This window comes from Ambystoma mexicanum, chromosome 8 (assembly GCF_040938575.1).
Source record: "Ambystoma mexicanum isolate Mex_15411 chromosome 8, UKY_AmexF1_1, whole genome shotgun sequence".
NCBI classification, from domain to species: Eukaryota; Metazoa; Chordata; class Amphibia; order Caudata; family Ambystomatidae; genus Ambystoma; species Ambystoma mexicanum.
Genome location: NC_090929.1, coordinates 1696446558 through 1696464088, shown reverse-complemented (window position 1 = coordinate 1696464088; position 17531 = coordinate 1696446558). Strand labels below are relative to the sequence as shown.

The following is a 17531-nucleotide window of genomic DNA, read 5'->3' as shown; positions in this document are numbered from 1 at the left end:
GCTGCTGTTTCTGAGTGAGGCTTGGCTTCTGCTGTCCATGGTGTGCCATGCTGTGCCAGGCTGTGCTTCTGAGTGAAGCTCGCATTGCTGCTGTTTCTGAGTGAGGCTTGGCTTCTGCTGACCATGCTGTGCCATGCTGTGTCATGCTGTGCCTCTGGGTGAAGCTTGCACTGCTGGTGGGTCTGAGTGAGGCTTGGCTTCCGCTGTCCATGCAGTGTCATGCTGTGCCATGCTGGGCCAGGCTGTACTTCCGAGGGAAGCTTGCATTGCTGCTGTTTCTGAGTGAGGTTTGGGCTTCTGCTGTCCATGCTGTGCCATGCTGGGCCAGGCTGTGCTTCTGAGTGAAGCTCGCACTGCTGCTGGGTCTGAGTGAGGCTTGGGCTTCTGCTATCCACGCTGTGTCATGCTGGGCCAGGCTGTGCTTCTGAGTGAAGCTCGCACTGTTGCTGGTTCTGAGGGAGGCTTAGCTTCTGTCCATGCTGTGTCATGCTGTGCCTCTGGGTGAAGCTTGCACTGCTGCTGGGTCTGAGTGAGGCTTGGACTTCTGCTGTCCATGCTGTGCCATGCTGTGCCATGCTGGGCCAGGCTGTGCTTCTGAGTGAAGCTCGCATTGCTGCTGTTTCTGAGTGAGGCTTGGGCTTCTGCTGTCCATGCTGTGCCATGCTGTGCCATGCTGTTCCATGCTGGGCCAGGCTGTGCTTCTGAGTGAAGCTCGAATTGCTGCTATTTCTGAGTGAGGCTTGGGTTTCTGCTGTCCATGCTGTGCCAGGCAGTGCATCTGAGTGGAGCTTTCACTGCTGCTGTTTCTGAGTGAGGCTTCGGCTTCTGCTGTCCATGCTGGGCCAGGCTGTGCTTCTGAGTGAAGCTCGCATTGCTGCTGTTTCTGAGTGAGGCGTGGCTTCTGCTGTCCATGCTGTGCCATGCTGGGCCAGGCTGTGCTTCTGAGTGAAGCTCGCATTGCTGCTGTTTCTGAGTGAGGCTTGGGTTTCTGCTGTCCATGGTGTGCCAGGCAGTGCATCTGAGTGGAGCTTGTATGGAGCTTGTACTGCTGCTGTTTCTGAGTGAGGCCTGAGCTTCTGCTGTCCATGCTGTGCCATGCTGGGCCAGGCTGTGCTTCTGAGTGAAGCTCGCATTGCTGCCATTTCTGAGTGAGGCTTGGGCTTCTGCTGTCCATGCTGTGCCATGCTGTACCATGCTGTGCCATGCTGGCCAGGCTGTGCTTCTGAGTGGAGCTTGCACTGCTGCTGTTTCTGAGTGAGGCTTGGCTTCTGCTGTCCGCGCTGTGCCATGCTGGACCAGGCTGTTCTTCTGAGTGGAGCTTGCACTGCTGCTGTTTCTGAGTGAGGCTTGGTTTATGCTGTCCATGCTGTGCCATGCTGGGCCAGGCTGTGCCTCTGTGTGAAGCTTGCACTGCTGCTGGGTCTGAGTGAGGCTTGGGCTTCTGCTGTCCATGCTGGGCCAGGCTGTGCTTGTGAGTGAAGCTCGCATTGCTGCTGTTTCTGAGTGAGGCTTGGGCTTCTGCTGTCCATGCTGTACCATGCTGTGCCAGGCTCGGCCAGGCTGTGCTTCTGAGTGAAGCTCGCATTGCTGCTGTTTCTGAGTGAGGCTTGGGCTTCTGCTGTCCATGCTGTGCCATGCTCTGCCAGGCTGTGCTTCTGAGTGAAGCTCGCATTGCGCTGTTTCTGAGTGAGGCTTTGCTTCTGCTGTCCATGCTGTGCCATGCTGGGCCAGGCTGCTGTTTCTGAGTGAAGCTTGGCTTCTGCTGTCCATGCTGTGCCAGGCTGTGCTTCTGAGTGAAACTCACATTGCTGCTGTTTCTGAGTGAGGCTTGGCTTCTGCTGTCCATGCTGTGCCATGATGTGCCAGGTTGTGCTTCTGAGTGAAACTCGCATTGCTGCTGTTTCTGAGTGAGGCTTGGCTTCTGCTGTCCATGCTGTGCCATGCTGTGCCAGGCTGTGCTACTGAGTGAAGCTCACATTGCTGCTGTTTCTGAGTGAGGCTTGGCTTCTGCTGACCATGCTGTGCCATGTTGTGTCATGCTGTGCCTCTGGGTGAAGCTTGCACTGCTGCTGGGTCTGAGTGAGGCTTGGCTTCTGCTGACCATGCTGTGCCATGCTGTGCCAGGCTGTGCTTCTGAGTGAAGCTCGCATTGCGCTGTTTCTGAGTGAGGCTTTGCTTCTGCTGTCCATGCTGTGCCATGCTGGGCCAGGCTGCTGTTTCTGAGTGAAGCTTGGCTTCTGCTGTCCATGCTGTGCCAGGCTGTGCTTCTGAGTGAAACTCACATTGCTGCTGTTTCTGAGTGAGGCTTGGCTTCTGCTGTCCATGCTGTGCCATGATGTGCCAGGTTGTGCTTCTGAGTGAAACTCGCATTGCTGCTGTTTCTGAGTGAGGCTTGGCTTCTGCTGTCCATGCTGTGCCATGCTGTGCCAGGCTGTGCTTCTGAGTGAAGCTCACATTGCTGCTGTTTCTGAGTGAGGCTTGGCTTCTGCTGACCATGCTGTGCCATGTTGTGTCATGCTGTGCCTCTGGGTGAAGCTTGCACTGCTGCTGGGTCTGAGTGAGGCTTGGCTTCTGCTGACCATGCTGTGCCATGCTGTGCCAGCCTGTGCTTCTGAGTGAAGCTCGCATTGCTGCTGTTTCTGAGTGAGGCTTGGCTTCTGCTGTCCATGCTGTGCCATGCTGTGCTTCTGAGTGAAGCCTGCATTGCTGCTGTTTCTGAGTGAGGCTTGGCTTCTGCTGTCCATGCTGTGCCATGCTGTGCCAGGCTGTGCTTCTGAGTGAAGCTCGCATTGCTGCTGTTTCTGAGTGAGGCTTGGCTTCTGCTGTCCATGCTGTGCCATGCTGCGCCAGGCTGTGCTTCTGAGTGAAGCTCGCATTGCTGCTGTTTCTTAGTGAGGCTTGGCATCTGCTGTCAATGCTGTGCCATGCTGTACCAGGCTGTGCCTCTGTGTGAAGCTCGCATTGCTGCTGTTTCTGAGTGAGGCTTGGCTTCTGATGACCATGCTGTGCCATGCTGTGCCATGCTGTGCCAGGCTGTGCTTCGGAGTGAAGCTTGCATTGCTGCTGTTTCTGAGTGAGGCTTGGCTTCTGCTGTCCATGCTGTGCCATGCTGTGCCATGCTGTGGCAGGCTGTGCTTCTGAGTGAAGCTCGCATTGCTGCTGTTTCTGAGTGAGGCTTTGCTTCTGCTGTCTATGCTGTGCTATGCTGTGCCATGCTGTCCATGCTGTGCCATGCTGTGCCATGCTGAGCCAGGCTGGGCCTCTGTGTGAAGCTTGCACTGCTGCTGGGTCTGAGTGAGGCTTGGGCTTCTGCTGTCCATGCTGGGCCAGGCTGTGCTTCTGAGTGAAGTTCGCATTGCTGCTGTTTCTGAGTGAGGCTGGGGCTTCTGCTGTCCATGCTGTACCATGCTGTGCCATGCTGGGCCAGGCTGTGCTTCTGAGTGAAGCTCGCATTGCTGCTGTTTCTGAGTGAGGCTTGGGCTTCTGCTGTCCATTCTGTGCCATGCTGTGCCATGCTGTGCCAGGCTGTGCTTCTGAGTGATGCTCGCATTGCGCTGTTTCTGAGTGAGGCTTGGCTTCTGCTGTCCATGCTGTTCCATGCTGTGTCATGCTGTGCCAGGCTGCTGTTTCTGAGTGAAGCTTGGCTTCTGCTGTCCATGCTGTGCCATGCTGTGCCAGGCTGCGCATCTGAGTCAAACTCGCATTGCTGCTGTTTCTCAGTGAGGCTTGGCTTCTCCTGTCCATGCGGTGCCATGATGTGCCAGGCTGTGCTTCTGAGTGAAACTCGCATTGCTGCTGTTTCTGACTGAGGCTTGGCTTCTGCTGTCCATGCTGTGCCATGCTGTGCCATGCTGCACCAGGCTGTGCCTCTGAGTGAAGCTCGCATTGCTGCTGTTTCTGAGTGAGGCTTGGCTTCTGCTGACCATGCTGTGCCATGCTGTGCAATGCTGTGCCAGGCTGTGCTTCTGAGTGAAGCTCGCATTGCTGCTGTTTCTGAGTGAGGCTTGGGCTTCTGCTGTCCATGCTGTGCCATGGTGTGCCAGGCTGTGCTTCTGAGTGAAGCTCGCATTGCTGCTGTTTCTGAGTGAGGCTTGGCTTCTGCTGTCCATGCTGTGCTATGCTGTGCCATGCTGGGCCAGGCTGTGCTTCTGAGTGAAGCTCGCACTGCTGCTGGGTCTGAGTGAGGCTTGGGCTTCTGCTATTCACGCTGTGTCATGCTGGGCCAGGCTGTGCCTCTGAGTGAAGCTCGCACTGTTGCTGGTTCTGAGGGAGGCTTGGCTTCTGTCCATGCTGTGTCATGCTGTGCCTCTGGGTGAAGCTTGCACTGCTGCTGGGTCTGAGTGAGGCTTGGACTTCTGCTGTCCATGCTGTGCCATGCTGTGCCATGCTGTGCCATGCTGTGGCAGGCTGTGCTTCTGAGTGAAGCTCGCATTGCTGCTGTTTCTGAGTGAGGCTTGGGCTTCTGCTGTCCATGCTGTTCCATGCTGTGCCATGCTGGGCCAGGCTGTGCTTCTGAGTGAAGCTCGCATTGCTGCTGTTTCTGAGTGAGGCTTGGGATTCTGCTGTCCATGCTGTGCCATGCTCTGCCAGGCTGTGCTTCTGAGTGAAGCTCGCATTGCGCTGTTTCTGAGTGAGGCTTGGCTTCTGCTGTCCATGCTGTGCCATGCTGTGTCATGCTATGCCAGGCTGCTGTTTCTGAGTGAATCTTGGCTTCTGCTGTCCATGCTGTGCCATGCTGTGCCATGCTGTGCCAGGCTGTGCATCTGAGTCAAACTCGCATTGCTGCTGTTTCTGAGTGAGGCTTGGCTTCTGCTGTCCATGCTGTGCCATGATTTGCTAGGCTGTGCTTCTGAGTGAAACTCGCATTGCTGCTGTTTCTGAGTGAGGCTTGGCTTCTGCTGTCCATGCTGTGCCATGCTGTGCCAGGCTGTGCTGTGCTTCTGAGTGAAGCTTGCATTGCTGCTGTTTCTGAGTGAGGCTTGGCTTCTGCTGTCCATGCTGTGCCATGCTGCGCCAGGCTGTGCTTCTTAGTGAAGCTCACATTGCTGCTGTTTCTGAGTGAGGCTTGGCTTCTGCTGTCCATGGTGTGCCATGCTGTGCCATGCTGTGCCAGGCTGTGCTTCTGAGTGAAGCTCGCATTGCTGCTGTTTCTGAGTGAGGCTTGGCTTCTGCTGACCATGCTGTGCCATGCTGTGTCATGCTGTGCCTCTGGGTGAAGCTTGCACTGCTGCTCGGTCTGAGTGAGGCTTGGCTTCCGCTGTCCATGCAGTGTCATGCTGTGCCATGCTGGGCCAGGCTGTACTTCCGAGGGAAGCTTGCATTGCTGCTGTTTCTGAGTGAGGCTTGGGCTTCTGCTGTCCATGCTGTGCCATGCTGGGCCAGGCTGTGCTTCTGAGTGAAGCTCGCACTGCTGCTGGGTCTGAGTGAGGCTTGGGCTTCTGCTATCCACGCTGTGTCATGCTGGGCCAGGCTGTGCTTCTGAGTGAAGTTCGCACTGTTGCTGGTTCTGAGGGAGGCTTAGCTTCTGTCCATGCTGTGTCATGCTGTGCCTCTGGGTGAAGCTTGCACTGCTGCTGGGTCTGAGTGAGGCTTGGACTTCTGCTGTCCATGCTGTGCCATGCTGTGCCATGCTGGGCCAGGCTGTGCTTCTGAGTGAAGCTCGCATTGCTGCTGTTTCTGAGTGAGGCTTGGGCTTCTGCTGTCCATGCTGTGCCATGCTGTGCCATGCTGTTCCATGCTGGGCCAGGCTGTGCTTCTGAGTGAAGCTCGAATTGCTGCTATTTCTGAGTGAGGCTTGGGTTTCTGCTGTCCATGCTGTGCCAGGCAGTGCATCTGAGTGGAGCTTTCACTGCTGCTGTTTCTGAGTGAGGCTTGGGCTTCTGCTGTCCATGCTGGGCCAGGCTGTGCTTCTGAGTGAAGCTCGCATTGCTGCTGTTTCTGAGTGAGGCGTGGCTTCTGCTGTCCATGCTGTGCCATGCTGGGCCAGGCTGTGCTTCTGAGTGAAGCTCGCATTGCTGCTGTTTCTGAGTGAGGCTTGGGCTTCTGCTGTCCATGCTGTACCATGCTGTGCCAGGCTCGGCCAGGCTGTGCTTCTGAGTGAAGCTCGCATTGCTGCTGTTTCTGAGTGAGGCTTGGGCTTCTGCTGTCCATGCTGTGCCATGCTCTGCCAGGCTGTGCTTCTGAGTGAAGCTCGCATTGCGCTGTTTCTGAGTGAGGCTTTGCTTCTGCTGTCCATGCTGTGCCATGCTGGGCCAGGCTGCTGTTTCTGAGTGAAGCTTGGCTTCTGCTGTCCATGCTGTGCCAGGCTGTGCTTCTGAGTGAAACTCACATTGCTGCTGTTTCTGAGTGAGGCTTGGCTTCTGCTGTCCATGCTGTGCCATGATGTGCCAGGTTGTGCTTCTGAGTGAAACTCGCATTGCTGCTGTTTCTGAGTGAGGCTTGGCTTCTGCTGTCCATGCTGTGCCATGCTGTGCCAGGCTGTGCTTCTGAGTGAAGCTCACATTGCTGCTGTTTCTGAGTGAGGCTTGGCTTCTGCTGACCATGCTGTGCCATGTTGTGTCATGCTGTGCCTCTGGGTGAAGCTTGCACTGCTGCTGGGTCTGAGTGAGGCTTGGCTTCTGCTGACCATGCTGTGCCATGCTGTGCCAGGCTGTGCTTCTGAGTGAAGCTCGCATTGCTGCTGTTTCTGAGTGAGGCTTGGCTTCTGCTGTCCATGCTGTGCCATGCTGTGCCAGGCTGTGCGTCTGAGTGAAGCTCGCATTACTGCTGTTTCTGAGTGAGGCTTGGCTTCTGCTGTCCATGCTGTGCCATGCTGTGCCAGGCTGTGCTTCTGAGTGAAGCCTGCATTGCTGCTGTTTCTGAGTGAGGCTTGGCTTCTGCTGTCCATGCTATGCCATGCTGTGCCAGGCTGTGCTTCTGAGTGAAGCTCGCATTGCTGCTGTTTCTGAGTGAGGCTTGGCTTCTGCTGTCCATGCTGTGCCATGCTGTGCCATGCTGCGCCAGGCTGTGCTTCTGAGTGAAGCTCGCATTGCTGCTGTTTCTTAGTGAGGCTTGGCATCTGCTGTCAATGCTGTGCCATGCTGTACCAGGCTGTGCCTCTGTGTGAAGCTCGCATTGCTGCTGTTTCTGAGTGAGGCTTGGCTTCTGATGACCATGCTGTGCCATGCTGTGCCATGCTGTGCCAGGCTGTGCTTCTGAGTGAAGCTTGCATTGCTGCTGTTTCTGAGTGAGGCTTGGCTTCTGCTGTCCATGCTGTGCCATGCTGTGCCATGCTGTGTCAGGCTGTGCTTCTGAGTGAAGCTCGCATTGCTGCTGTTTCTGAGTGAGGCTTTGCTTCTGCTGTCTATGCTGTGCTATGCTGTGCCATGCTGTCCATGCTGTGCCATGCTGTGCCATGCTGAGCCAGGCTGGGCCTCTGTGTGAAGCTTGCACTGCTGCTGGGTCTGAGTGAGGCTTGGGCTTCTGCTGTCCATGCTGGGCCAGGCTGTGCTTCTGAGTGAAGTTCGCATTGCTGCTGTTTCTGAGTGAGGCTGGGGCTTCTGCTGTCCATGCTGTACCATGCTGTGCCATGCTGGGCCAGGCTGTGCTTCTGAGTGAAGCTCGCATTGCTGCTGTTTCTGAGTGAGGCTTGGGCTTCTGCTGTCCATTCTGTGCCATGCTGTGCCATGCTGTGCCAGGCTGTGCTTCTGAGTGAAGCTCGCATTGCGCTGTTTCTGAGTGAGGCTTGGCTTCTGCTGTCCATGCTGTGCCATGCTGTGTCATGCTGTGCCAGGCTGCTGTTTCTGAGTGAAGCTTGGCTTCTGCTGTCCATGCTGTGCCATGCTGTGCCAGGCTGTGCATCTGAGTCAACTCGCATTGCTGCTGTTTCTGAGTGAGGCTTGGCTTCTGCTGTCCATGCTGTGCCATGATGTGCCAGGCTGTGCTTCTGAGTGAAACTCGCATTGCTGCTGTTTCTGACTGAGGCTTGGCTTCTGCTGTCCATGCTGTGCCATGCTGTGCCATGCTGCACCAGGCTGTGCCTCTGAGTGAAGCTCGCATTGCTGCTGTTTCTGAGTGAGGCTTGGCTTCTGCTGACCATGCTGTGCCATGCTGTGCCATGCTGTGCCATGCTGTGCCAGGCTGTGCTTCTGAGTGAAGCTCGCATTGCTGCTGTTTCTGAGTGAGGCTTGGGCTTCTGCTGTCCATGCTGTGCCATGGTGTGCCAGGCTGTGCTTCTGAGTGAAGCTCGCATTGCTGCTGTTTCTGAGTGAGGCTTGGCTTCTGCTGTCCATGCTGTGCTATGCTGTGCCATGCTGGGCCAGGCTGTGCTTCTGAGTGAAGCTCGCACTGCTGCTGGGTCTGAGTGAGGCTTGGGCTTCTGCTATTCACGCTGTGTCATGCTGGGCCAGGCTGTGCCTCTGAGTGAAGCTCGCACTGTTGCTGGTTCTGAGGGAGGCTTGGCTTCTGTCCATGCTGTGTCATGCTGTGCCTCTGGGTGAAGCTTGCACTGCTGCTGGGTCTGAGTGAGGCTTGGACTTCTGCTGTCCATGCTGTGCCATGCTGTGCCATGCTGTGCCATGCTGTGGCAGGCTGTGCTTCTGAGTGAAGCTCGCATTGCTGCTGTTTCTGAGTGAGGCTTGGGCTTCTGCTGTCCATGCTGTTCCATGCTGTGCCATGCTGGGCCAGGCTGTGCTTCTGAGTGAAGCTCGCATTGCTGCTGTTTCTGAGTGAGGCTTGGGCTTCTGCTTTCCATGCTGTTCCATGCTGTGCCATGCTGGGCCAGGCTGTGCTTCTGAGTGAAGCTCGCATTGCTGCTGTTTCTGAGTGAGGCTTGGGATTCTGCTGTCCATGCTGTGCCATGCTGTGCCAGGCTGTGCTTCTGAGTGAAGCTCGCATTGCGCTGTTTCTGAGTGAGGCTTGGCTTCTGCTGTCCATGCTGTGCCATGCTGTGTCATGCTATGCCAGGCTGCTGTTTCTGAGTGAATCTTGGCTTCTGCTGTCCATGCTGTGCCATGCTGTGCCATGCTGTGCCAGGCTGTGCATCTGAGTCAAACTCGCATTGCTGCTGTTTCTGAGTGAGGCTTGGCTTCTGCTGTCCATGCTGTGCCATGATTTGCTAGGCTGTGCTTCTGAGTGAAACTCGCATTGCTGCTGTTTCTGAGTGAGGCTTGTCTTCTGCTGTCCTTGCTGTGCCATGCTGTGCCATGCTGTGCCAGGCTGTGCTGTGCTTCTGAGTGAAGCTTGCATTGCTGCTGTTTCTGAGTGAGGCTTGGCTTCTGCTGTCCATGCTGTGCCATGCTGTGCCATGCTGCGCCAGGCTGTGCTTCTTAGTGAAGCTCACATTGCTGCTGTTTCTGAGTGAGGCTTGGCTTCTGCTGTCCATGGTGTGCCATGCTGTGCCATGCTGTGCCAGGCTGTGCTTCTGAGTGAAGCTCGCATTGCTGCTGTTTCTGAGTGAGGCTTGGCTTCTGCTGACCATGCTGTGCCATGCTGTGTCATGCTGTGCCTCTGGGTGAAGCTTGCACTGCTGCTCGGTCTGAGTGAGGCTTGGCTTCCGCTGTCCATGCAGTGTCATGCTGTGCCATGCTGGGCCAGGCTGTACTTCCGAGGGAAGCTTGCATTGCTGCTGTTTCTGAGTGAGGCTTGGGCTTCTGCTGTCCATGCTGTGCCATGCTGGGCCAGGCTGTGCTTCTGAGTGAAGCTCGCACTGCTGCTGGGTCTGAGTGAGGCTTGGGCTTCTGCTATCCACGCTGTGTCATGCTGGGCCAGGCTGTGCTTCTGAGTGAAGTTCGCACTGTTGCTGGTTCTGAGGGAGGCTTAGCTTCTGTCCATGCTGTGTCATGCTGTGCCTCTGGGTGAAGCTTGCACTGCTGCTGGGTCTGAGTGAGGCTTGGACTTCTGCTGTCCATGCTGTGCCATGCTGTGCCATGCTGGGCCAGGCTGTGCTTCTGAGTGAAGCTCGCATTGCTGCTGTTTCTGAGTGAGGCTTGGGCTTCTGCTGTCCATGCTGTGCCATGCTGTGCCATGCTGTTCCATGCTGGGCCAGGCTGTGCTTCTGAGTGAAGCTCGAATTGCTGCTATTTCTGAGTGAGGCTTGGGTTTCTGCTGTCCATGCTGTGCCAGGCAGTGCATCTGAGTGGAGCTTTCACTGCTGCTGTTTCTGAGTGAGGCTTGGGCTTCTGCTGTCCATGCTGGGCCAGGCTGTGCTTCTGAGTGGAGCTCGCATTGCTGCTGTTTCTGAGTGAGGCGTGGCTTCTGCTGTCCATGCTGTGCCATGCTGGGCCAGGCTGTGCTTCTGAGTGAAGCTCGCATTGCTGCTGTTTCTGAGTGAGGCTTGGGTTTCTGCTGTCCATGGTGTGCCAGGCAGTGCATCTGAGTGGAGCTTGTACTGCTGCTGTTTCTGAGTGAGGCCTGAGCTTCTGCTGACCATGCTGTGCCATGCTGGGCCAGGCTGTGCTTCTGAGTGACGCTCGCATTGCTGCCATTTCTGAGTGAGGCTTGGGCTTCTGCTGTCCATGCTGTGCCATGCTGTACCATGCTGTGCCATGCTGGCCAGGCTGTGCTTCTGAGTGGAGCTTGCACTGCTGCTGTTTCTGAGTGAGGCTTGGCTTCTGCTGTCCGCGCTGTGCCATGCTGGACCAGGCTGTGCTTCTGAGTGGAGCTTGCACTGCTGCTGTTTCTGAGTGAGGCTTGGTTTATGCTGTCCATGCTGTGCCATGCTGGGCCAGGCTGTGCCTCTGTGTGAAGCTTGCACTGCTGCTGGGTCTGAGTGAGGCTTGGGCTTCTGCTGTCCATGCTGGGCCAGGCTGTGCTTCTGAGTGAAGCTCGCATTGCTGCTGTTTCTGAGTGAGGCTTGGGCTTCTGCTGTCCATGCTGTACCATGCTGTGCCAGGCTCGGCCAGGCTGTGCTTCTGAGTGAAGCTCGCATTGCTGCTGTTTCTGAGTGAGGCTTGGGCTTCTGCTGTCCATGCTGTGCCATGCTCTGCCAGGCTGTGCTTCTGAGTGAAGCTCGCATTGCGCTGTTTCTGAGTGAGGCTTTGCTTCTGCTGTCCATGCTGTGCCATGCTGGGCCAGGCTGCTGTTTCTGAGTGAAGCTTGGCTTCTGCTGTCCATGCTGTGCCAGGCTGTGCTTCTGAGTGAAACTCACATTGCTGCTGTTTCTGAGTGAGGCTTGGCTTCTGCTGTCCATGCTGTGCCATGATGTGCCAGGTTGTGCTTCTGAGTGAAACTCGCATTGCTGCTGTTTCTGAGTGAGGCTTGGCTTCTGCTGTCCATGCTGTGCCATGCTGTGCCAGGCTGTGCTTCTGAGTGAAGCTCGCATTGCTGCTGTTTCTGAGTGAGGCTTGGCTTCTGCTGACCATGCTGTGCCACGTTGTGTCATGCTGTGCCTCTGGGTGAAGCTTGCACTGCTGCTGGGTCTGAGTGAGGCTTGGCTTCTGCTGACCATGCTGTGCCATGCTGTGCCAGGCTGTGCTTCTGAGTGAAGCTCGCATTGCTGCTGTTTCTGAGTGAGGCTTGGCTTCTGCTGTCCATGCTGTGCCAGGCTGTGCGTCTGAGTGAAGCTCGCATTACTGCTGTTTCTGAGTGAGGCTTGGCTTCTGCTGTCCATGCTGTGCCATGCTGTGCCATGCTGTGCCGTGCTGTGCCATGCTGTGCCAGGCTGTGCTTCTGAGTGAAGCTTGCATTGCTGCTGTTTCTGAGTGAGGCTTGGCTTCTGCTGTCCATGCTGTGCCATGCTGTGCCAGGCTGTGCTTCTGAGTGAAGCTCGCATTGCTGCTGTTTCTGAGTGAGGCTTGGCTTCTGCTGTCCATGCTGTGCCATGCTGTGCCATGCTGCGCCAGGCTGTGCTTCTGAGTGAAGCTCGCATTGCTGCTGTTTCTTAGTGAGGCTTGGCATCTGCTGTCCATGCTGTGCCATGCTGTACCAGGCTGTGCCAGGCTGTGCTTCTGAGTGAAGCTCGCATTGCTGCTGTTTCTGAGTGAGGCTTGGCTTCTGCTGTCCATGCTGTGCCATGCTGTGCCATGCTGTGGCAGGCTGTGCTTCTGAGTGAAGCTCGCATTGCTGCTGTTTCTGAGTGAGGCTTTGCTTCTGCTGTCTATGCTGTGCTATGCTGTGCCATGCTGTCCATGCTGTGCCATGCTGTGCCATGCTGGGCCAGGCTGGGCCTCTGTGTGAAGCTTGCACTGCTGCTGGGTCTGAGTGAGGCTTGGGCTTCTGCTGTCCATGCTGGGCCAGGCTGTGCTTCTGAGTGAAGTTCGCATTGCTGCTGTTTCTGAGTGAGGCTGGGGCTTCTGCTGTCCATGCTGTACCATGCTGTGCCATGCTGGGCCAGGCTGTGCTTCTGAGTGAAGCTCGCATTGCTGCTGTTTCTGAGTGAGGCTTGGGCTTCTGCTGTCCATTCTGTGCCATGCTGTGCCATGCTGTGCCAGGCTGTGCTTCTGAGTGAAGCTCGCATTGCGTTGTTTCTGAGTGAGGCTTGGCTTCTGCTGTCCATGCTGTGCCATGCTGTGTCATGCTGTGCCAGGCTGCTGTTTCTGAGTGAAGCTTGGCTTCTGCTGTCCATGCTGTGCCATGCTGTGCCAGGCTGTGCATCTGAGTCAAACTCGCATTGCTGCTGTTTCTGAGTGAGGCTTGGCTTCTGCTGTCCATGCTGTGCCATGATGTGCCAGGCTGTGCTTCTGAGTGAAACTCGCATTGCTGCTGTTTCTGACTGAGGCTTGGCTTCTGCTGTCCATGCTGTGCCATGCTGTGCCAGGCTGTGCTTCTGAGTGAAGCTCGCATTGTTGCTGTTTCTGAGTGAGGCTTGGCTTCTGCTGTCCATGCTGTGCCATGCTGTGCCATGCTGCGCCAGGCTGTGCTTCTGAGTGAAGCTCGCATTGCTGCTGTTTCTTAGTGAGGCTTGGCATCTGCTGTCCATGCTGTGCCATGCTGTACCAGGCTGTGCCTCTGTGTGAAGCTCGCATTGCTGCTGTTTTTGAGTGAGGCTTGGCTTCTGCTGACCATGCTGTGCCATGCTGTGCCATGCTGTGCCAGGCTGTGCTTCTGAGTGAAGCTCGCATTGCTGCTGTTTCTGAGTGAGGCTTGGCTTCTGCTGTCCATGCTGTGCCATGCTGTGCCATGCTGTGGCAGGCTGTGCTTCTGAGTGAAGCTCGCATTGCTGCTGTTTCTGAGTGAGGCTTTGCTTCTGCTGTCTGTCTATGCTGTGCTATGCTGTGCCATGCTGTCCATGCTGTGCCATGCTGTGCCATGCTGGGCCAGGCTGGGCCTCTGTGTGAAGCTTGCACTGCTGCTGGGTCTGAGTGAGGCTTGGGCTTCTGCTGTCCATGCTGGGCCAGGCTGTGCTTCTAAGTGAAGTTCGCATTGCTGCTGTTTCTGAGTGAGGCTGGGGCTTCTGCTGTCCATGCTGTACCATGCTGTGCCATGCTGGGCCAGGCTGTTCTTCTGAGTGAAGCTCGCATTGCTGCTGTTTCTGAGTGAGGCTTGGGCTTCTGCTGTCCATGCTGTGCCATGCTGTGCCAGGCTGTGCTTCTGAGTGAAGCTCGCATTGCGCTGTTTCTGAGTGAGGCTTGGCTTCTGCTGTCCATGCTGTGCCATGCTTTGTCATGCTGTGCCAGGCTGCTGTTTCTGAGTGAAGCTTGGCTTCTGCTGTCCATGCTGTGCCATGCTGTGCCATGCTGTGCCAGGCTGTGCATCTGAGTCAAACTCGCATTGCTGCTGTTTCTGAGTGAGGCTTGGCTTCTGCTGTCCATGCTGTGCCATGATGTGCCAGGCTGTGCTTCTGAGTGAAACTCGCATTGCTGCTGTTTCTGACTGAGGCTTGGCTTCTGCTGTCCATGCTGTGCCATGCTGTGCCATGCTGCACCAGGCTGTGCCTCTGAGTGAAGCTCGCATTGCTGCTGTTTCTGAGTGAGGCTTGGCTTCTGCTGACCATGCTGTGCCATGCTGTGCCATGCTGTGCCATGCTGTGCCAGGCTGTGCTTCTGAGTGAAGCTCGCATTGCTGCTGTTTCTGAGTGAGGCTTGGGCTTCTGCTGTCCATGCTGTGCCATGCTGTGCCAGGCTGTGCTTCTGCGTGAAGCTCGCATTGCTGCTGTTTCTGAGTGAGGCTTGGCTTCTGCTGTCCATGCTGTGCTATGCTGTGCCATGCTGCGCCAGGCTGTGCTTCTGAGTGAAGCTCGCATTGCTGCTGTTTCTGAGTGAGGCTTGGCTTCTGCTGTCCATGCTGTGCCATGCTGTGCCATGCTGCACCAGGCTGTGCCTCTGAGTGAAGCTCGCATTGCTGCTGTTTCTGAGTGAGGCTTGGCTTCTGCTGACCATGCTGTGCCATGCTGTGCCATGCTGCGCCAGGCTGTGCGTCTGAGTGAAGCTCGCATTGCTGCTGTTTATGAGTGAGGCTTGGGCTTCTGCTGACCATGCTGTGCCATGCTGTGCCAGGCTGTGCTTCTGAGTGAAGCTCGCATTGCTGCTGTTTCTGAGTGAGGCTTGGCTTCTGCTGACCATGCTGTGCCATGCTGTGCTTCTGAGTGAAGCTCGCATTGCTGCTGTTTCTGAGTGAGGCTTGGCTTCTGCTGACCATGCTGTGCCATGCTGTGCCATGCTGTGCCAGGCTGTGCTTCTGAGTGAAGCTCGCATTGCTGCTGTTTCTGTGTGAGGCTTGGCTTCTGCTGCCCATGCTGTGCCATGCTGTGCCATGCTGTGCCAGGCTGTGCTTCTGAGTGAAGCTCACATTGGTGCTGTTTCTGAGTGAGGCTTGGGCTTCTGCTGACCATGCTGTTCCAGGCAGTGCATCTGAGTGAAGCTCGCATTGCTGCTGTTTCTGAGTGAAGCTTGACTTCTGCTGACCATGCTGTGCCATGCTGTGCCAGGCAGTGCATCTGAGTGAAGCTCGCATTGCTGCTGTTTCTGAGTGAAGCTTGACTTCTGCTGACCATGCTGTGCCATGCTGTGCCAGGCTGTGCTTCTGAGTGAAGCTCGCATTGCTGCTGTTTCTGAGTGAGGCTTGGCTTCTGCTGGCCATGCTGTGTCCTATCTAGGGTCTTATTTCCTCTCCACCACCCTAGCGGCTCTATTTGCAGACCGACCTACAGTATAAGACTGGGCTATTGTAATCATTCTCAATGGCTCACCCAATCACAGACGAGCTTTATTCTAAAGGGGATGGCTGTGTATCTTAAGTGAGTCTACATGGTTCTACGTGCGCTCTTTCCGATGTCTATAATGCCCACAAGCAGGTGTAGGGTGAAATGGCAACACTCCAGCTAAAGTGGCAGGCAGCCTTAAAATATGCACACACGGGAAACTGGATTTCGAGTTCCCCATATTATCTTCCTTTAAGAGCAAATTGGCTCTCAGATTATGGCTTAAAATTGTACAAATATCTAATGGCATAATCGGCCATATTGGTGCCAAAAGATAAGAGTTAGGGGAAGTTTAATATTCATTTTAAACCCTCGGTTGCCTCCCAACTCGTCCCAAATCCGGCCTGGTGAATGGAGTAATTACCGGTCCATTCCAAGGTTGGAGGGACCGGTAATTCCCCATTCACCAGGGCCCTTCCCCATTCACATTCTTGCCCCCACAGGGCTCAATGGGAATGGGGAAGGAGGTAATTACGGTACCGTATATTACGGTACCGTAATTACCTTCAAAGTCACTTTGCGGGTTCGGTTTTTAACGCCTGCTAAAAGCAGGCGTTAAGTACCAACCCGCAAAGGGAACTCGGAATAGGGCAGTAAGGGTTTAACGGCACCGGTCTCGTTACCGGTGACCGTTAACCCTTACCGCCCTACTCGGAATGACCCAGGCCGAAAGCCACCTGGCAGCACTGCGGGTTCGGTTCTATTCTGTTAAGGCTCATTGGTGGGTACAATATCCAGTCACACCTGGTGGCAATACCCCCTATACCCTAAAGCTGAAGACACTTTTCGCCAGAGGAACTTACAACGTTGTAGCAATCCTAGTAGTGAGACACATAGGGTTAGTAATGTTTTATACAGATGAAAGGCTGCTCTGCTAGGAAAGCAGCCCCTCCCTTGAGCAGAGAGGGATAAGTTCTGCCCATCCTAGGATGGTCATTTGTGATCCCAATCAACAGTTTGACATCTCACCAGAACGTGAGGGCGAGGACTTGAAAAGATTGGGGCTAAACCAATAATCACCCCGGGGAGCCTACTCAGAAGGGGTGACCTGGGAAAGTAAAGATCATTTCAGGTGAACCCCTGTATCTCCGAGAGCCCAGACATGGCAGAGCCGAGGCAACATGGGGGTTCTGGCGCAGGAAAGGTGCTGCCCACAGCTTTGTACCTCCCAGCATGCCTAGTCCAGCCCCACAGCAACTCATTCTGGGAATTGCTGCAAAAGAGGGAGCGGGGCCACTCCTGCAGGGCTAGGTTTCCAGTGAATCCTAGCAAGCAGGCCTGGAAGCCACCAGTCACCTGCCAAAAGCTGACGGGGCGGGGGGGGGGGGGGGGGGGGCTGGGGAGGGAGAACAGAAGGGGCGGGCAACAGTTGAAAGAATGAGGACCTTGCCTGTGGCTCAGGACCAAGAGACCAGGATCCCAGATACGCAGAGGGGGGCGCTGTGCCCGGGGAATGGATGCCCTGGGTAATGCCACCTTGATTGGGAACCAGCAGAAGGGAAGCACAAGAGAAGACCCTGAGTGCCACTGAGTACAGCGTTACTACCTCTGGTGTCTATTGTTGCTCAGCAGAATATACAGTGCCTCGAGAAGAATAGCACCTCTCCAAGCAGTGACCCAACGTTGGAGCCATGGAGCTATCTTCAACCTATAACAAAACTGACCATGGTTAGTCGAGCCAACCACTGAAAGAGAGAAGAAAGGTGGAGGCGGTCCTTTAAGAGAGAGAGGAAAGGTGGAGGCAGTCCTTTAAGAGAGAGAGGAAAGGTGGAGGCAGTCCTTTAAGAGAGAGAGGAAAGGTGGAGGCAGTCCTTTAAGAGAGAGAGGAAAGGTGGAGGCAGTCCTTTAAGAGCGAGAGGAAAGGTGGAGGCAGTCCTTTAAGAGAGAGTGGAAAGGTGGAGGCAGTCCTTTAAGAGAGAGAGGAAAGGTGGAGGCAGCCCTTTAAGAGAGCGAGGAAAGGTGGAGGCAGTCCTTTAAGAGCCAGAGGAAAGGTGGAGGCAGTCCTTTAAGAGAGAGAGGAAAGGTGCAGGCAGTCCTTTAAGAGCGAGAGGAAAGGTGGAGGCAGTCCTTTAAGAGAGAGAGGAAAGGTGGAGGCAGTCCTTTAAGAGAGAGAGGAAAGGTGGAGGCAGTCCTTTAAGAGAGAGAGGAAAGGTGGAGGCAGTCCAGGAAAGGTGGAGCCAGTCCTTTAAGAGAGAGAGGAAAGGTGGACGCAGTCCTTTAAGAGAGAGAGGAAAGGTGGAGGCAGTCCTTTAAGAGAGAGAGGAAAGGTGGAGGCAGTCCTTTAAGAGAGAGTGGAAAGGTGGAGGCAGTCCTTTAAGAGAGAGAGGAAAGGTGGAGGCAGTCCTTTAAGAGAGAGAGAAAAGGTGGAGGCAGTCCTTTGAGAGAGTGAGGACAGGTGGAGGCAGTCCTTTAAAGC

The 17531-nt window shown here is 55.4% G+C and overlaps 1 protein-coding gene and 1 non-coding gene across 15 annotated transcripts in view; both read left to right on the top strand.

Moving 5' to 3' along the window:
* The window catches only part of LOC138473332 (deleted in malignant brain tumors 1 protein-like), a 678824-nt gene that overhangs the window by 124536 nt on the left and 536757 nt on the right, over positions 1 to 17531 (top strand). The window lies entirely within an intron of this gene.
* Positions 15573 to 15696, top strand: LOC138475008 (small nucleolar RNA SNORA69). The gene has a single exon (XR_011269211.1). It is a non-coding gene; the product is annotated as a small nucleolar RNA SNORA69 (small nucleolar RNA).